General features: G+C 43.9%; 1 protein-coding gene across 1 annotated transcript in view; it reads left to right on the top strand.

Moving 5' to 3' along the window:
* The window catches only part of LOC133730859 ((3S,6E)-nerolidol synthase 1-like), a 29,420-nt gene that overhangs the window by 10,925 nt on the left and 838 nt on the right, over positions 1-17,657 (top strand). The window lies entirely within an intron of this gene.

Raw genomic sequence — 17,657 nt, 5'->3', positions numbered from 1 at the left:
TTGGGAACAGACCACGACAATTCCTGTCGTTCCTGCTAAAAACATCTGTGTGACAACCCTAATGACAGGAAGATTGTCTCATCAAAGTGACAACCCGCAAATCTAGCGGTAAGAAGATCGCCTTGCAAGGGCATTAAGTGGCGGACTATTGTTGGAGTCTCAAATCCAATGTAGTTGCCCACTCGTCTGTAAGGACCTGTCATAGTGCGCTATGGCGGCGCAATTGGCACATAAATGGCACACTCAAATATGCATAAGTTTTGTACCCAGTCACTAGCTATAACACAGAGGTAGATTGAGTGACAATGGGTCGTAAACTAATCAGCATAGCTACATGCGATATTGCATCACCCCAAGCGGATATAGGGAGATTGGTGCGCATTACCAATGTCCGGACTACCATTGTAGTCGTTTCCGTGAGACCATTTGGGTGTGTTCATGGGAATATGATGTCCAACATCAGTCCCATTGCAATAACCATCGAAAGTCTTTGATGTAAACTCTCTAGCATCGTCAAGTCCAATTGACGGAATAGGATGATTAAGGGAGTGAGCCCGTTGTCATATGAGATGTGCTAGGAGTGTAGTATAGGCATCATTTATAGGTGGACAATGACACAACACGTGACCAGCGTGTTTGCGTGTCAACCAACATCATGAGATATTTAAACGTCCTCAAATTGGTTGAATCAGTCCATAGAATCCCCATGGATTTTATGTAAGAACAGAATGAGTATTTTCATATCCTTTGCATAGGATGGTCTCAGTCCTAATTTTCCTAAGGAACAGGCTTTGTAAAATGAGCGAAAGGCTTTAAAAGCAACCAATGAGGATTTTGGTTGGGCCTGAGTGTTTGAAACGCTATTTGAAGCAAGTTGGTGATTGCAGCATCACCTGGGGCGCCATCACCATGATGGACGCCATCCATGGCATCATGGATAGGGACTGTGCCAGCCCTAGGCTGGTGGTGAACGGAGGCGGTGCCCTAGGTAGTAGTGTCGGTCACACTTAGTCCAGGAATCAACTTTTGATTCATGCTTCGTTTCGCTCGAGAGAAAGGATGTCCATGTGAAGTCTTTAGTAGACGGATCATCATATCATAATCAGGATGACTTATCCTGTCGTGACAAAGTCTAAATCCAAGAGATCTTCTCTCATAACTTTATTGGATTTAATAGCTCGAATAGTGACATAAAGTCCACTAGAGAGACACATAAACTTCTCTAAGATGCGCCTTTGTTCGCAATCGTTAGAGGTATTGCAAAGGAACACATTTCCGTTCTCTACATGCGTTTTCGTATGGAATCCGTTGGCTATTCATAGGTGCGATTTGCCCTAGGAGCGTAGAGAGTTTCTGCGACAGTTATCAAGGTGTCATTTGGCAAAGGGAACTTGGGCTATTCCATGTCCTTGAATTAATACTGATAGCCCAGCCATCGTAGTCACAAAGTCATATGCTCATAATCAAAATGGAGTCATAATGAAAAGAACTCAAAATTTTATTCATAAGCCAACAGAGTTACAGCATTGTCTCTTTGACCAAACAAAATCTAATCCAAAATGCTAGCTAATGCAAAACAATGGTAGTCGTCTAACTTCTTTCGGTAATTCCAAAATAAATGTGACCAGGTGAGTAGAGAGATGTCAGTGGAGCAAGGCTCACTTAAGTATTACTAATCTCAGAACCTTCCTAGACATCACACTTACTTTGGGTGAGCCTTCTTTGAAGAAAGACTAAGCCATTGGCATTTACTACAAAAATATATGGCAATTGCCTATTACATCTCTTGAAAAAATAAAGACTTAAACATAATTGGCGATCTATTGATCCCAACCAGATTTGTAGTCTTCAACCCTTCACTCTAGATCATCTTCTTGATCTTCTTGTTCCACATAGTGAGCTTCTCTTGCTTCACAATATGCTTTGTAGGCGGTGATAATTTCTTCACGAGCTCTACAAATGTGTGCCCAATGATCGGATACTCCACATCGAGAACATACATCTCTTTGCTCAGACTCCATTGATTGAGGCGCTTTGAAAGCGTCATTTAGATGGCTCTTAGTGTTGGTGGCGCCACCAACATGGCCAGAGGCGTTGCCTCCCTCTCTCTTTCCGCGTTGACCTCTTCGGTTCCTTGTTCGCCTATTTTGGCGGTTACCTTCCCAAGTAGAGCGATTATATGGACCAGAAATTCCAGAAGTATCCCTAAGATTAGGATTTCGCTCTTGGCGCCCTCTCTTAGGGGCGCGACTATAATTGAATTTCGGAATAAGCTCTGTTTCTACGGATATCAAATTATAGTTCTTCACAAGGATGTTGTCATGCTTTTCAGCGACATTCATAGCTCCAATGAGCTCATGAAACCTTATGATCTGTCCTGCAGTAACATCGATTCGATAGTTCTTAGCAACCATCAATGCCGAGACGAGGAAGGTAGAGAGAGTCTTCTCAATCAACATCGCATTTGTGATATCTTTACCACAGAATTCCATTAAGGATTTAATGCGAAGTGCTTCCGAGTTGTAGTCAAGAACTGACTTGAAATCACATAAGCGGAGGCTATGCCATCTCACTTCTAGGGCAGGAAGCAGGGAGTCACGGACGTTGCCAAATCTTTCTTCGAGTGAGACCCACAGCCTTCTGGGGTCTTCTTCATTCATACACTCGTACTGGAACGAATCATCCATATGACGAGTCATTAGGATGATGGCTTTCGCCTTATTTGCCTCTAAGGCTGCTCTATTTGCTTCCAAAGCGTGAGTTTGCTCAACAGTTAGCACGTCCTGGCTAGGCTTAAGAATCATATCCAGGATTCCATCGGCCTTAAGATGCTGGCGGACATCACGAACCCACCTGTGATATCCAGAGCCAGTTGTTCCCAATGGAGCAAAGTCCAATTTGTTCAGGTTACTCATCCTGAAAGAGAACAAGAAATTAGGGTTAGTTTCGGAGCGTAAGGCTACCACGAAAACATATAAAATTTCTGAGCATAATCGCTTCCAAGAAATTAGGAATTTCTGAGCGTAATCGCTTCCAAGAAATTCAATTCCAAGAGGTATTGGATTAGATCGAAATAATGATGTAAGTGGTCGATCATAAATTCTCTACAAACTCTAAGTTTGGAGATCTCAACAAGCTCCAAGCTTGGAGTGAGCACAAACCCCCACAGTTCGGCTTAATTAGGTCTCCCCTATGATGAAGAAAGAGGGGTAGAAGAAGGGAGTTTGCAAGTCCCCGAGAAAAAGAAGAGGAATTGAAATAAAAACTCAAAAACGGGAACTTTTAGTAAAAAATACCTCTAAATAGGTCGTTGGAAAATTTGACAGGAAAAGTCGCCGGAAAATTGACCGGAAACGGTCAACCTACGTTGACCGGTGCTGACGTTGCAGTGGGTCCCCTGCGCTGACGTGGCGGCGCTGCTGCGGCTTGGGCTGCCTCCTCCTTTTTTTTTTTTCCTTCTTCTTCTTCTTCTCTTTTTTGCCGGTTTTCTGCAGGAAATTTGGGTTGCCGGTTTAGTAACTTCTAGACCGATTTTTGTGATAAAATTTTGTGGAAATTGGAGGTCCGGAAGATGGTGAACCGGTGGAATATTTGTTGCGGGTTGTATGGAGCTTCCGGTAGCCGGTTCGGTAGGTTTCTGGCCGGTACTGGTGGTTCTGCGGCCGGTTCTGGATTCCTGGGGTCGAGGGCTTCAAGTTATGTGGCGGAGGTAGAAAAGGGTTCAAGGTTTTGTATTCGGATTTAAGGTTTTAGCTTCTTGAATCAGGGTTTGGCTATTTGTTTCAGGGTTAGGGTTTCGTGCTGATAACGTGTTTAAGGAAAACTGAATTAGGAGAGAATTGAGTCATGCTTTCATTGATAATAAGGGCCTCTTTATATAGAAGATTACAAGACATAGAATCAGAGTTGTACAAGGAAAGATAATCGTACAATTAATCAGATATCTATGAATATCTCCGAGAATATCTCTAATTCTAAACTTTATTACAACTAGGTCAAGTAACCTAGAGTTTGGGCCAGACACATATTCTGGATTTACTTGAACATCCGCATATTTTTTCTTATTGAAATATTAAAATGTAGGCATAATTTTGCAAAAAAAATAAAAATAAATAAATACGTAGATGGAATGACATGAATCTCCATCTAAAGAATTGTTTTTCATATAATTTTAGGGGTTGTGACCACTTACCCAATTTTAACCTAAAAGTTGCCCACTTACTCCACTGAGAGTTTTTTACTCCCACTTACCCAGTTTAAACTCAAGTGACATTTTTACCCCCAATCTAATTAATAAACTACAAACACCTCTCTCTCTTTCCTCCTCCTATCAGACTCTCTCTCTCCGCCATACACATATCCATACCTATACACTAGATTTGACCCAGACTCCATCAGCTCATCTGACTCCGGCCATCTCGACGCCGACATGGACAAGGACGACGACTCCAGCCCGACCAGCGATCTCAGTGGCCTCAACGACGACTCCAGCCCATCGGCGAAGACTCCACCTGATCATCTCCTAGCATCGGCGACGACTCCACCTGCACACCGCCGCCAGAGACGACCTCGATCTCACCTGTACAAGCTGACCTCGACCGCCCAGACGCCAACGACTCCCTCTCCGGCGTTCAACCACCGACCCGAGCCCGGCGATTGCATCCCAACAGCAGCGAATCATCTGCCATTCGACTTAGACCAGACCCTCCATCGGCAACGACTGCTCGGTTGGACCGACTGCGTTTCGTTCACCGGATTCGGATCGGGTCGTGGCTGCGTCGTCTTCTTCAGCCACCGGTGGTTCCTCTTCTTCTCCGATCTGTGGTTCCTCTTCTTCCGATATGGCTTGGATAGTTGCTGTGTCAGATTTGGTTCGAAATGCGTTTTCTTCTCCAATATGGCTTGGTGTTGGGCTGATGTCATCAAGATAGTTTCTGGGATGTTTTTTTTTTTTTTTTTGGTAAATTTGGCAAAAGGATATAAGGAAAGAAGAAAGAAGAATGAAAAAAAAACTTCATTGAGTAGTTATACATGTCTATTGCGAGGCAATAATATGCATATAAATTGATCAATTGTGACTGTTAATGCTTGGATCCGTGAGGATCTAATTAACGATAAGTAAAAAAGAGAGAGAGAGAGAGAACGACACAAGCGAAGTATAGTGGTTCGTTTCCCGCCTTAGCGGGAAACTACGTCCACTTGAATGTTGTACTAGTGTGTTGAGCCTTGCGGCCCAAGTGGATTACAAAGTGTGTAATGGGATGTGTTGAGTTGTGGGAGGAGGCATTCCTTTTATAGGTGAAGGAAGCCATCTCCCCTACATTTTCTTAGATGTGGGACAAGAACCCACTATTCTAGTCTTGAAGCCATGTTGTGATGGCAACTTTGCAAGGCCGGAAAGGTGGCTTCCCGACGACGTATTTGCCACTTCCAGATACCGTGGCGTAGCTTGAACATAGGGCTACAAGATGCAAGTAGCGGTTGGGCCTCACCATGCCTTGTGGGTGTCCCAAAGAGGGTGTTACATATGCTTGATGAAGTAGCAAAACTAGCTTGCTAGTAGAGGTATCTACAGTGACTGTAGTGTATTCATTTGGTTTTGGGAGTTTATGCAATTCACTGGAGGGCAATAATATAATTAATGGAGGCAATAATATGATTATTGGGAGACAATAATATGGTTATTGGGGAGCAATAATATGATTACTGGGGGGCAATAATATGGTTACTGGGTATTATTAGGGGGCAATAAATTCAGACGCCGGAATCCGGTCACCAGTCCGGTAGCCGGATTCCGGTCATCGGTTGCCTGATTCCGGTCATCGGAGTCCCGTCACCGGTCGTCGGAGACCGCGGCCGGCCACTGGTCACCGGAGCACAGCAAGGTGGAGTATGACTTCTCTCTCTAAGTGAGAAAGAAGGAGAGGGCAAAAAAGTCCCAAAAAAAAATAAAAAAAGAATTAATTAGGTATTAGGGAAATAATCCCTTAGAGTGTTTTGGGTAAATGTGGTTAAAAAACTGTTAGTGGAGCAAGTGGGCAATTTTTAAGCTAAAATTGGGTAAATGATCATTTCCTCATAATTTTATTATTCAAAGAAATAAATACAAAATGACCATATTAGTCCTCATATTTGGATAAAAAAAGGTTAAATTTGACAAAGAGGTGCAAATCGGAAGTTTTTGCCAAGTTCAGAGTGTTAATTTTCGCAATTGCAAGTTAGGAATGTAAATTGATCATGACAATTATTCTCAAATTTAGGAGTTATTCTGATAATTATGCCTTTAATTATTAACTCCTATTTGGATATATATCACTGAGAACACTGTATTGATGCTGTTTCTGTGTGAGAATACGGTAACTAAGAAGCATGATGGGGAGAGAGAGAGATGACACCGGATGTATAGTGGTTCACCTTGCACTTGGGGCAAGGCTACGTCCACTTAGATATTTTACTATGAGTGAGGTCAAGTGACCTTTGTAGTGATACAAGTGTGGGGATCATGGATCCATCCTCTCTAAGAAGGGGAGGACTTCCCTTTATAGCTAAGGGTGTTGTGAATTTGGCTCGTTGATATGTCCAAGTTGATTAGGATTATCCTAATGGGTTTTGGAATAGGAATAGTTATTCCTATTGATTTAGACCTGGAAAGTAAGTTCTATTCTAGTTAGGAATAGAAAAGCTAGCTCTCTTTCCTTGTTCTAATAGTTTTAGGAATCCTAATGTGACATGTTTGTAACCAGCACCTACAATCTATAAATAGGGCTGCAGGAGGTCACATAAGGTGTCCTCAGATCAGAGAAGAGATCAAAGAGAGATCTCAGAGAGTTCTCAGCTACATATAAACACAGGGGCAGGTAGAGCCAAGGGTGATAGAGAGATCTAGCAAAGGGGTTGGGGATTAGCATCAATAAGTACTTGTAATCAAGTTGTTATTCTCCATAGTGCTAGTGATTCTCAAGAGAGATCACACAGAGGACGTAGGCAAAGTTTTTGTCGAACCTCTATAAAATTCTGTGTTCGTGTGTGCTGTGGTTTCCTTATGTTCTTGCTGTGATATTTTGCATCATCATCCTATTACTGTTTGCAGTCATAAGTCTATAAAGAGAAACAAGGTTCTGGGTAAAAAGTGCATATTTACTACAAAGTGGTATCAGAGCTTAGGCTCAAGGTGTTTCTAAGATGGCAGATGACAAGGCAAACGCAGGCAGCAATGTGATGCCCATTATGTTGAATGGGAAGGATAACTTCACATTATGGCAGAGGAAGATGAAAAGTGTCCTGATTCTACAAGGTCTGTACGAGGCTATTCTCGGGATAGAGAATAAGGCAGCTAATATGGCAGACAAGGTTTGGCAGAAGATGGACAAGAAGGCAAAGAGCTTTATAGAGCTACATCTTGCTGATCATGTATTGGTTCATGTATTGGCTAGTGCCAGTGAGAATATGAACAGCAAAGAGACCTGGGATTATCTCGAGAAGGTTTATACGGGTAAGGTTCATATTGGTGAGAATATGGACAGCAGTAAGACATTGGACAATGTCAAAGAGGTTGACGTGGATAAACTCTTCTTGAAAGACGAACTCTATAGTCTTCGGATGGAAGAAGGCAGGGATCTGCAAGATCATCTGAATAAATTTCAGATTTGTGTTGCCAATTTATCAAAGGTGGATGTGAGATATAAAGATGAGGAGAAAGCACTTATGCTGCTAAGATCTTTACCAGCTTCATTCGAGCACTTCATCACCAGACTCGTTTCCGGTAAGCATTCTCTCAAGTATGATGAGATTACCGAATCTATTCAATCTTATTTTAAGATGAGTAGGGAGACCGAAAACTCTCAAGAAGGAGGCATTCATGTCAAGGGCAAGGAGACAGGTCAGTTGACGAGTAAGAAGGATAAATCTGGTAACAGGGGTACATCAAAATCCAAGGAAAAATACAAGAAAGGTTGCTTCAAATGTGGTGCTGCCGACCACTTGAAAAGAAACTGCAGAGAAGGGAAGATGAGAGCAGAGGCGATGGCAGGGAGTTCAAACACAGCCAATGTAGTCATCAAACAAAATAAAGATGACGGTGAACTCCTTGTGGTAACATCCAGCTCCAATGCTTTCAGAAATTGGATTTTGGATACTGGTTGTACATTCCACGTGTGTGCAATCCGAGAATGGTTCAACACATATGAGGAGAGTAGCAGCGGAGAGGTTTTTAGGGGAGATGACTCATCGTGTAGGATCCTAGGTATTGGATCAGTGAAAATCAGAATGCATGATGGAGTTGTTAGAACGCTGGAGAATGTCAGATATATTCCTAAGTTAAGGAAGAACTTGATATCTTTGGGTACTTTGGACAAGGCCGGATATAGGTATCGCTCTGAAGAGGGAAGACTCAAAGTTCTCAAGGGATCACTTGTTGTGATGAAGGGCGACATTCAACCTAACAACTTATACAAGCTTCAAGGGACTACAATAATAGGTGGAGTTGCAATGTCTACTGAGGTAAAAGACAAGACTGAGCTATGGCATCATCGCCTTGGGCACATGAGTCAAAGAGGAATGCAGGATCTCCACAAGAAAGGTAAGCTAGAAGGTGTCAGTGTTTGCAAACTGAACTTCTGCAAGGATTGTACTCTTGGGAAGCAGAAAGTGGCATTCAAGTTACCAAACTGTGAGAACAAAAGCAAAGGATTGCTGGATTATATTCACTCAGATGTATGGGGCCCGACACCAGTAAGGTCTATGGGAGGCTTCAAGTACTTTGTTACTTTTCTAGATGATTTTTCGAGGAAGATTTGGGTCTACTTTATGAGGGAGAAATCCGAGGTTTTCACTAAGTTTAAGGAGTGGAAACAGAAGTAGAAAATCTAACAGGCAGAAAAATCAAGTATTTGAGAAGTAACGGTGGCAGTGAATATAGAATGAAAAGGTTCTTACAATTTTGCAAGGATGAAGGAATCACAAGACACTTCACGGTGAAGGAGAATCTCCAACAAAACGAGGCTGCTACAAGGATGAATAAAACTCTCTTGGAGAGAGAAAGAAGCATGCGGCTGCATGCAGGATTACCGGACACGTTTTGGGCAGATGCAGTTAACCATGCGTGTTACTTGGTTAATCGGTCACCATCAAAAGTCTTGGACTTCAAGTGTGCAGAGGAGGTATGGTCTGGAGAACCAGTTGACTATTCTAACTTAAGGGTGTTTGGTAGCAGTGTATATGCTCATATTTCCAACAATGAGCAAACCAAACTCAAGCCAAAGTCACGCAAGTGCATATTTCTCGGAGTTGAGAAAGGAGTAAAGGGCTACAAGTTATGGGATATTGTCAGCAAGAAAAGGGTTCTAAGTAGACATGTCATTTTTGATGAGGAGACAATGCCGTTCGATGAAGTCAAGACAAGTGAGGTGAAGAAGAAGACTGATGTTGTAGAGAAAGCAACCGAAGTTCCTCTAACCAAAGGGATCATGGAAGAAACTCCAGCTCAGGTGGAGCAAATTGAGCAGGTGGAGCATGATCAAGGGGTTATCGAGGAAGAAGTCTTAGAGCAACAATATCAGTCATTAATACAAGCTCAAGTGGAGCAATTAGCACTACGAACCTACGACTCAGTTCGTCAGTCACTTGGGCAGGAGTTCCAAAGAAGCATAGCATTGGACGAGTATGCTCTAAGTTTGAGTCCAGGAGATCCAACCACGTATTAGGAAGCTATAGCAAATGATGTACGGGAAAGTTGGATGGGAGCTATGTTAGAACAGATGAAGAAGTCCATACAGAAGGACTTGGTTCAGGAGTCGGTTCCTAAGCCCAAAGAAAGAAATCAGGTTGGCTGTAAGTGGGTTTATAGGAAAAAGGAAGGAATGCATGATAAGGAAGCCATGAGATTCAAAGCTCGGGTATTGGCCAAGGAGTACTCGCAGAAAGTAAAGGTCGGTTATGACCAAATCTCACCAGCGGATAGCTGCGTTTATTATCATGTGTTCAAGGATAGTATGGTTTTACTATTGCTATTTTATTTAGGTGACGTGTTGACTACATGTCAGGATATGTCTAGAATTTCGAAGTTAAAGGCACAACTAGGGAAGGAATTTGACATAAAGGATCTAGAAGTTGCACAACAGATCCTAGGAGTGAGGATAAGGAGGGACAGAAAAGCGGGAAAAATATGGCTGTTATATGAACCCGTGTCTACTCCACCGGTAGCACACTTCCAGTTGAGTGTGCAGAGATCGTCTACGAAGGAGTTAGATGAGATGATGAATGTGTCTTATGCAAGAGTAGTGGGATGTCTCATGTATGCTAGAATCTGCACAAGACCAGGTTTAGCTCAAGCATTGAGCATTGTGTCAAAGTATATGGCAAATCCGGGTAGACGACACTGGCAAGCAGTGAAGTGGATTCTGTATTACTTGAGAGACACCAGGGAGCATGAATCTGTGTTTGAAAGACAACAAGAACAAGCATGCAATGCTGGTCATGAGGGTTCAGATTTGGCAGGAGACATCGATAAGAGAAGACCTGCAACAAGTTATGTTTTTACTTGTGGTGAAGGTTTAGTGAGCTGTAGAGCAACTAAAGAATCAGCTACGACGTTGTCTACCACTGAAGTAGATTGCATGGCACTAACAGAAGCTTCCGCAGAAGCATTATGGCTTAATGGGTTATTGAGTGAGTTTGGAATTCAACAAGTTGTTGTGGTGAAGAATGGGGTCATCAATTTGACAAGGAATCAAGTGTTTCAAGCAGAGACGAAACACGTTGATGTTCGTAGTCATCGCAGCGAAGGTTGGGTCAACTCAGGGAAGATAACAATTGAGAAAGTTCATTCAAGGGAGAATGTCTCAGATTGTTTGACCAGGACCATTGCCATGGAGGAGTTCAAGTGTTACTTGAACCTGCTCATTCTTACAGCATGTTGAGATTGAGGTGGAGCACCTCCTCACTAGAGGTGTGTTGAGGCAAGAAGAGTCTTGCCAAGGTGAAGGTTCTTGAAGGTTTCAGGATTACTTCGAGAAGTACAAGATATCCTGGAGGTTGCAGCAATCAGTTTGGTATCAACTCACCAAGGTGGAGATTGTTGTGAATTTGGCTCGTTGATATGTCCAAGTTGATTAGGATTATCCTAATGGGTTTTGGAATAGGAACAGTTATTCCTATTGATTTAGACCTGGAAAGTAAGTTCTATTCTAGTTAGGAATAGAAAAGCTAGCTCTCTTTCCTTGTTCTAATAGTTTTAGGAATCCTAATGTGACATGTTTGTAACCAGCACCTACAATCTATAAATAGGGCTGCAGGAGGTCACATAAGGTGTCCTCAGATCAGAGAAGAGATCAAAGAGAGATCTCAGAGAGTTCTCAGCTACATATAAACACAGGGGCAGGTAGAGCCAAGGGTGATAGAGAGATCTAGCAAAGGGGTTGGGGATTAGCATCAATAAGTACTTGTAATCAAGTTGTTATTCTCCATAGTGCTAGTGATTCTCAAGAGAGATCACACAGAGGACGTAGGCAAAGTTTTTGTCGAACCTCTATAAAATTCTGTGTTCGTGTGTGCTGTGGTTTCCTTATGTTCTTGCTGTGATATTTTGCATCATCATCCTATTACTGTTTGCAGTCATAAGTCTATAAAGAGAAACAAGGTTCTGGGTAAAAAGTGCATATTTACTACAAAGGGAAGTCCTACTCTATTTACATATCCTCGATATGGGACTATAATACATATATTGCTTCTCTTGAAGCCTCTTGGAGAGCATGGGAGGGTGGCCTCCTGACTAGATACCGGCCGACCTCCACCATGGCAACGTAGCTCGGGTGTCGGCCTACCGGATGCATGCCATAGGCGGGGCTAGCCATGCCGCGGGGCCCACCTATGAGGTCGTTGATTATGCTTGGCGGTATGTAATATAAGTGATATCAACAAGTCCCCCAAGTCCCCGAGTAAGAGGCGCTTCTTGGTTGGGGAGTTTAAATGTGATGCCGCCAAGTATGAGTGATGACCTCGTTGAACGCTATACCCATACTAGTCCCCCAACTCCGTAAGTAAGAAGGGACTCTACGGGTATGTTGGTGCCACGGGGCCCTCATCACGCTAGTACCTGCAAATAAGATAAGAGTGTACAAAATACATATTGATTGCGCTAGGGCAATCTAAGTGACATTTGAGTCAAATGCATCGAGGTGCATGAATGTTTATGTGAGATGCATGTTACACAATGTGTGTATGCACATATTATGTAATGTTTGACATACGACGTATAAGTCGAAAATGTATGTGATTATGATAGCATACAAAGTGCATATGATGCAAAAATGTGTGATGAACACGATGACACATAATGATATGTAATGTTGTATGCACGTGATACATATGTGTTAGGATCGGGAGTGTTGTTACTCGCCGAGTCCCCCAAGTCACGTAGTAAAACAAGAATTTGGATTTAGGCTATGGTAGACGAAGCCGGTAAGGCTAAGAATGAAGCTCCGGTATCGACGTAACCATTGACAATACTAGCGAGATTGGCGTGACCATGATAGTCCCCCAAGTATAGGTTAGAGGAAGGATCTCTAACTTACGTAACCCGAACATATAAGCCATAACCTGATTGTTTGGCTCATGTGTAATGGGAACGTAAGAGATGAGCTCGCTCATGTTGAGTGGGTGTGAGTTTTGTCCTATGGTCTTATTAATGGGATGTAAAAGAAATTTAATTGTTGCGATCAACAATAGGTGAAAAATTTCAATATTTCCATTAATAGACCATAACACGAAAGTATGAGCGTGAAGCTCAATGATAGTCCCGGTCGGGTACTACCTCCACGTGTGATAAGTGGTATGAGTAAGTCCCCCAAGTATAGAGAATGCTCGGGAGGTGAGGGCTTGAGCCTATGGTTCCCGATGGGGTAGAATGAGGATTTGGGTCTCTGATACCCGGAAGGGTAGATTGAGGACTTGAGCCTTTGATACCCGGAAGGGTAGAATGAGGACTTGGGCCGGGTATTGGGTCTCTGATACCCGGAAGGGTAGATTGAGGACTTGGTGCCTCTGGTACCCGGAAGGGTAGATTGAGGACTTGGTGCCTCTGGTACCCGGAAGGGTAGAATGAGGACTTGGTGCCTCTAGTACCCGATAGGGTAGCATGAGGGCTTGGTGCCTCTAGTACCCGAAAGGGTAGCATGAGGGCTTGGTGCCTCTAGTACCCGATAGGGTAGCATGAGGGCTTGGTGCCTCTAGTGCCCGATGGGGTAGCATGAGGGCTTGATGCCTCTCGTACCCGATGGGGTAGCATGAGGGCTTGAACAGCGTGGCCCGGTGGAGTCACGTGAGGACTTGAGCCTCCTTAACCCAATGGGGTTGAATGAGGGCCGGTAGGCCTCCTTTACCCGGTGGCGTGGCCCCGGGTAGAATGATGTAACCCTTTTGGGGTAAGAGGTGGCCCTGGGCCCCGGTACCCGGTGGCATGGCCCCGGGTAGAATTATGGCTTTGAGCATCGTAACCCCGTTGGGGTGTCCGGTGGATTTGGCTTCCGGTACCCTGTGGCGTGGCCCCGGGTAGAATGACGATATTAGCCTCGCATGATAGGAGGAGATTTATACAAGCATTTGACATTGACTTACCCCCTTGAGGGTACCTCGCTCGGGGCGAGGATTTTAAGTGCCGTATTTGACACTAATTTAGTGCCATATGTATATATGTAGCAATTTTAATTGATAGTCAATTAAATTAACGTTTGACATTAATACATAGGCACAATAGATATGATATCGAAAATTAATGCATTTTGTAGACATGCTTTGACTATAGTAATTGCTATTGAAGCATGTAAAGCATTGCATTAATTTAAAGTGGAAGAGCATAAGTGAGAACTTACTTGGAGCCGTCCGAGAGTGATGCAAATATTGTAAGAAAACTATAGTTGTCCAAATATAGGTGGCTATATTTTGGAGTAGCATCACCTTAGAATGTGTGAGTGATATATCCGGATCGAGTGATCGAGACTCCTCAAAATAGAAAATAGATGTTAGCCCCGTTGGTGGCTAGTAAAAATATATAATTATGAGGAGTGTAAAGTTTGAGTGCAGCAAGTGTATGATAATTTGCCAGAGCCTGAACCAATTAATGTGGCTACCACACGTAAATTGCATGACGTAGTTTGTGCAGTCATGGTATGTGTTGTTCGAAATAGTACATATATGCCTTAATTAAAAGGTTATGTAATCAAGCATAATAAAGTTTGAGAAATCATGCAATCGTAATAGAAATCATGTAATCACGTGGATTGCATGGTAATAGAAATCATGCAATAGTAGTCATAGGTGAACTTCTAGTTTGAACTTAAGAGTAATATATAGAATCGAAGTTGTGTTTGTGTGGTGTGGTGAGACCACGTATAACTAAAGCAAATATGCTTGACTGGTGTGTATAGATATTTGTTTTTGCATGTGTACACTTGCACGGTGATATGCTTGATCATGTGTATTTGGTAAGATAGCTGGTATCTAGGAATTGTCAAGAGATATGCTAGCCAATTTGATAATGGTAATTGATGAATCACATATATTTTGTTTGTATACTTTGATATGGTATGAGAGATTAATATCTATGTAAAATTGTTTTACATGTAGGCAGAGCATAAGTGATCATGCTTCCCGGAAGGGGCACTGTCATTACTCGTACATGGCATGGGTGAAGTGTTTGTAGAACTTTTTATCATGGCAGCATGCTTAAAAAGTAGTAACTTGACATATGGTCTACGTGTATTATGGAGTCAAGGTTGCGTGAATAAGCAAAGCAGGTGAATATGATAAGTTAGGGCAAGCAAGAAGCTAAACACATGTTAATCTTATGATATTGTAGATTATAATGCCCAGGAAGTATGTGTAGCTATTTGCAACGTGCACAGGTGCATGCACATAATGGTTACCGAGAGAAACTAATTGATGTGTAGTAGAGAGTGCTTGTGTCAGTGGGCACATGGGTTCAAGAGACATAGCAGAACAACAATTAATCAATTATGATTTTGCAAAGGCATGGTGGGTATCCATTTCTGATAGAGTCTGGACGTAGGCACGCATATATATATAGCATAGGCATGGTGACATTCCAATTATGCTATTCAATTAAGGCTGAGTGCCTTAGTCTTATCACATAGGTACAGTATGTATAGAAGGCTTATGTGTCAATAAGAATAGAACAAGCTAGGTGTCAACTGAATATATCTTGCATGTGTTATTGAACAAAGTTGCAGGGCATGTGTAAGTATATCATGTTATAAAGAACCATGCAGGTTTGCATGGACATAACTGCTTGATATGTGGCCTTAATTGAATAGGCCATGCATAGAATGAAAGCATGGGTTGCTTGAGATAATAATTAAAAGTGTGTATACGACAACTTAGCTTTGCATGGAGGGGTTGTTCACCGGGTTAGGCAGGCAACTAAGGCAACCATATCCGCCGGGGCCATGAACTCCACAATCCGTAACTGTGACCAAGATGATGATGAGGATCCCGGTGGGGAAGAAGTCAGAAAGGTCCCGGAAGTGTGTAAGTACCCAAAGAGCCGGAAAGATGGCTTCTTGATCGGGGTCGTGTTCGAAACTGCTCTGGGACTCTTGGTGGTTGTAATATGCATGGGTTTACGATCTCACCGCTGAGAGGTATAGTGGGCTGAGGACGGTACCGGTGACACTGTCAAGATGGGTGGTGGGAGGGTGGGTGTCCAAACAAGTTCCCCGGCTGCCGAAAGGCTTTTTTTTTTTTTTTTTTTTTTTTTTTCTGTCATGGACATGGGCGAGACCGCAGAGAGCGAAGTATCGAGCTCACACCTTTTGGGAAGCTAGAGAATGCCGATGAGATACCGGGAGGTGAAGCTCTGAGTGCCGGGAGAAGATATTGATAATACCGGAGGCTTCGACCAAGAAGGTGAGTAGGAAAGGGAAAACTCTCGGTGACCCAGAGGGGTGCGAGCGGGTCCGGTGATCCTGTAAGTGGGAGCGACCAGGATGATGGTTGTGGTGTTACCGGAGGCTCAGGTGGGATGTGAGTTCCCGTTGCCGGGAGCTGAAAGTGTTGCCGGGGAGCGAAGTCGACATCGAAAAACGAAGCTGCTACCGGGATGAGCTGCTGATGAAGGTACCGGTGATGATCCGAGATTCTTGGGTGCCCAGAGAAGTTCTTTTTAACCCCGGGCGAGTGTGATGCTTGAGAGAGCATGGGTTGGTGAAGGAGGGCCGGTGGGTGCCGGAACTTATCTGGGTTTGGTAGCTGGTACCGATGATAGTTGCCATGGCAGGGTACCGATGGATGCAGGGGGTACCGGTGAGGGTAGGGAGTACCGGTAGGCTCTTGTTTACCGGAAGGAGCTAGCAAGATGAGGCACAAGGGGACCTTCCGAGATAAGCTGGCCAGCTGCCCCCCTTTTTTTTTTGAATCCCGGAGTGTGTCTACCTCCAATGTGGGAGGATAAATCAAAGCTACCGGCCGGGAGACTGGTTCCAGAAGGTCCCGGACAGGTGTGTACCCGAGGTGATATAGCCCGAAAGGCTACTGACTCAGTGGGTCTGCAGGCGGGATCCTGGAGCTGTTGTCGTTCAGGAGTCCAGGTAACAGGGTATTGTGAATCCAACAAGTTCGAGTGAAGATCCCGGAAGCAAAGATGTTGATGAGCGGGTACCGGGTAGGCTGTTGGTTACCGGGTAGTGCAGGAGATCGAGGTTGTCGGTGATGAGAATCCGGGAGGAGGCATGGGTGCCGGCCAGGTTAAGGATACCGGGCTCCCAATTATGACATGTATAAGAGCGGGAGAGAGGTCTGTTACTGGGAGTTGTTGACTCGGTGTTGGACTAGATGACGGAGCTTTGTGGATCCGGGAAGGTGAATGCCACCGAGACCCTTGGTAAGTTGCTGAGGGAGCTAGCAGTGAGGTGATGGAGTTACCGGTGATGATCTCCGGGAAGCGAGGATGCTGTTGGGGAGGCCTGGTTCCCAGAAATTTTGAAGTACCGGGCGGGTTGCGCAATGGTACCCGTACGTGACTCGTTGAAGGTGAATGCCACCGAGACCCGTGGTGTGCAAGTGAGGCTTGATTCCCGCTGACTTGTGAAAGTCCCGGAGGCTTAGGAGTGGAGGTACCCGTACGTGACTCTTGCTCAAGCTGCGGAGTGTCTTGCATACATGATCGGTGGCTTTCGTCCATGACCCTTGCTCAAGGTCGGAGGCTTGTACCCTAACTCCTAGGGACCCTCCTTCTATGAAGCATGATAGGTATCATGGGCGAGCTGAATATGAGCGGGAAGAGCAACATGACTTTTTGTATCGATTCCCACAGACGGCGCCAATGTTTCTGTGTGAGAATACGGTAACTAAGAAGCATGATGGGGAGAGAGAGAGATGACACCGGATGTATAGTGGTTCACCTTGCACTTGGGGCAAGGCTACGTCCACTTAGATATTTTACTATGAGTGAGGTCAAGTGACCTTTGTAGTGATACAAGTGTGGGGATCATGGATCCATCCTCTCTAAGAAGGGGAGGACTTCCCTTTATAGCTAAGGGAAGTCCCACTCTATTTACATATCCTCGATATGGGACTATAATACATATATTGCTTCTCTTGAAGCCTCTTGGAGAGCATGGGAGGGTGGCCTCCTGACTAGATACCGG

The sequence above is a fragment of the Rosa rugosa genome, chromosome 2 (assembly GCF_958449725.1).
Source record: "Rosa rugosa chromosome 2, drRosRugo1.1, whole genome shotgun sequence".
Taxonomy (NCBI): Eukaryota; Viridiplantae; Streptophyta; class Magnoliopsida; order Rosales; family Rosaceae; genus Rosa; species Rosa rugosa.
Note: the sequence above shows the minus strand (reverse complement) of the source record. Positions and strands in the feature narration are given on the sequence as shown.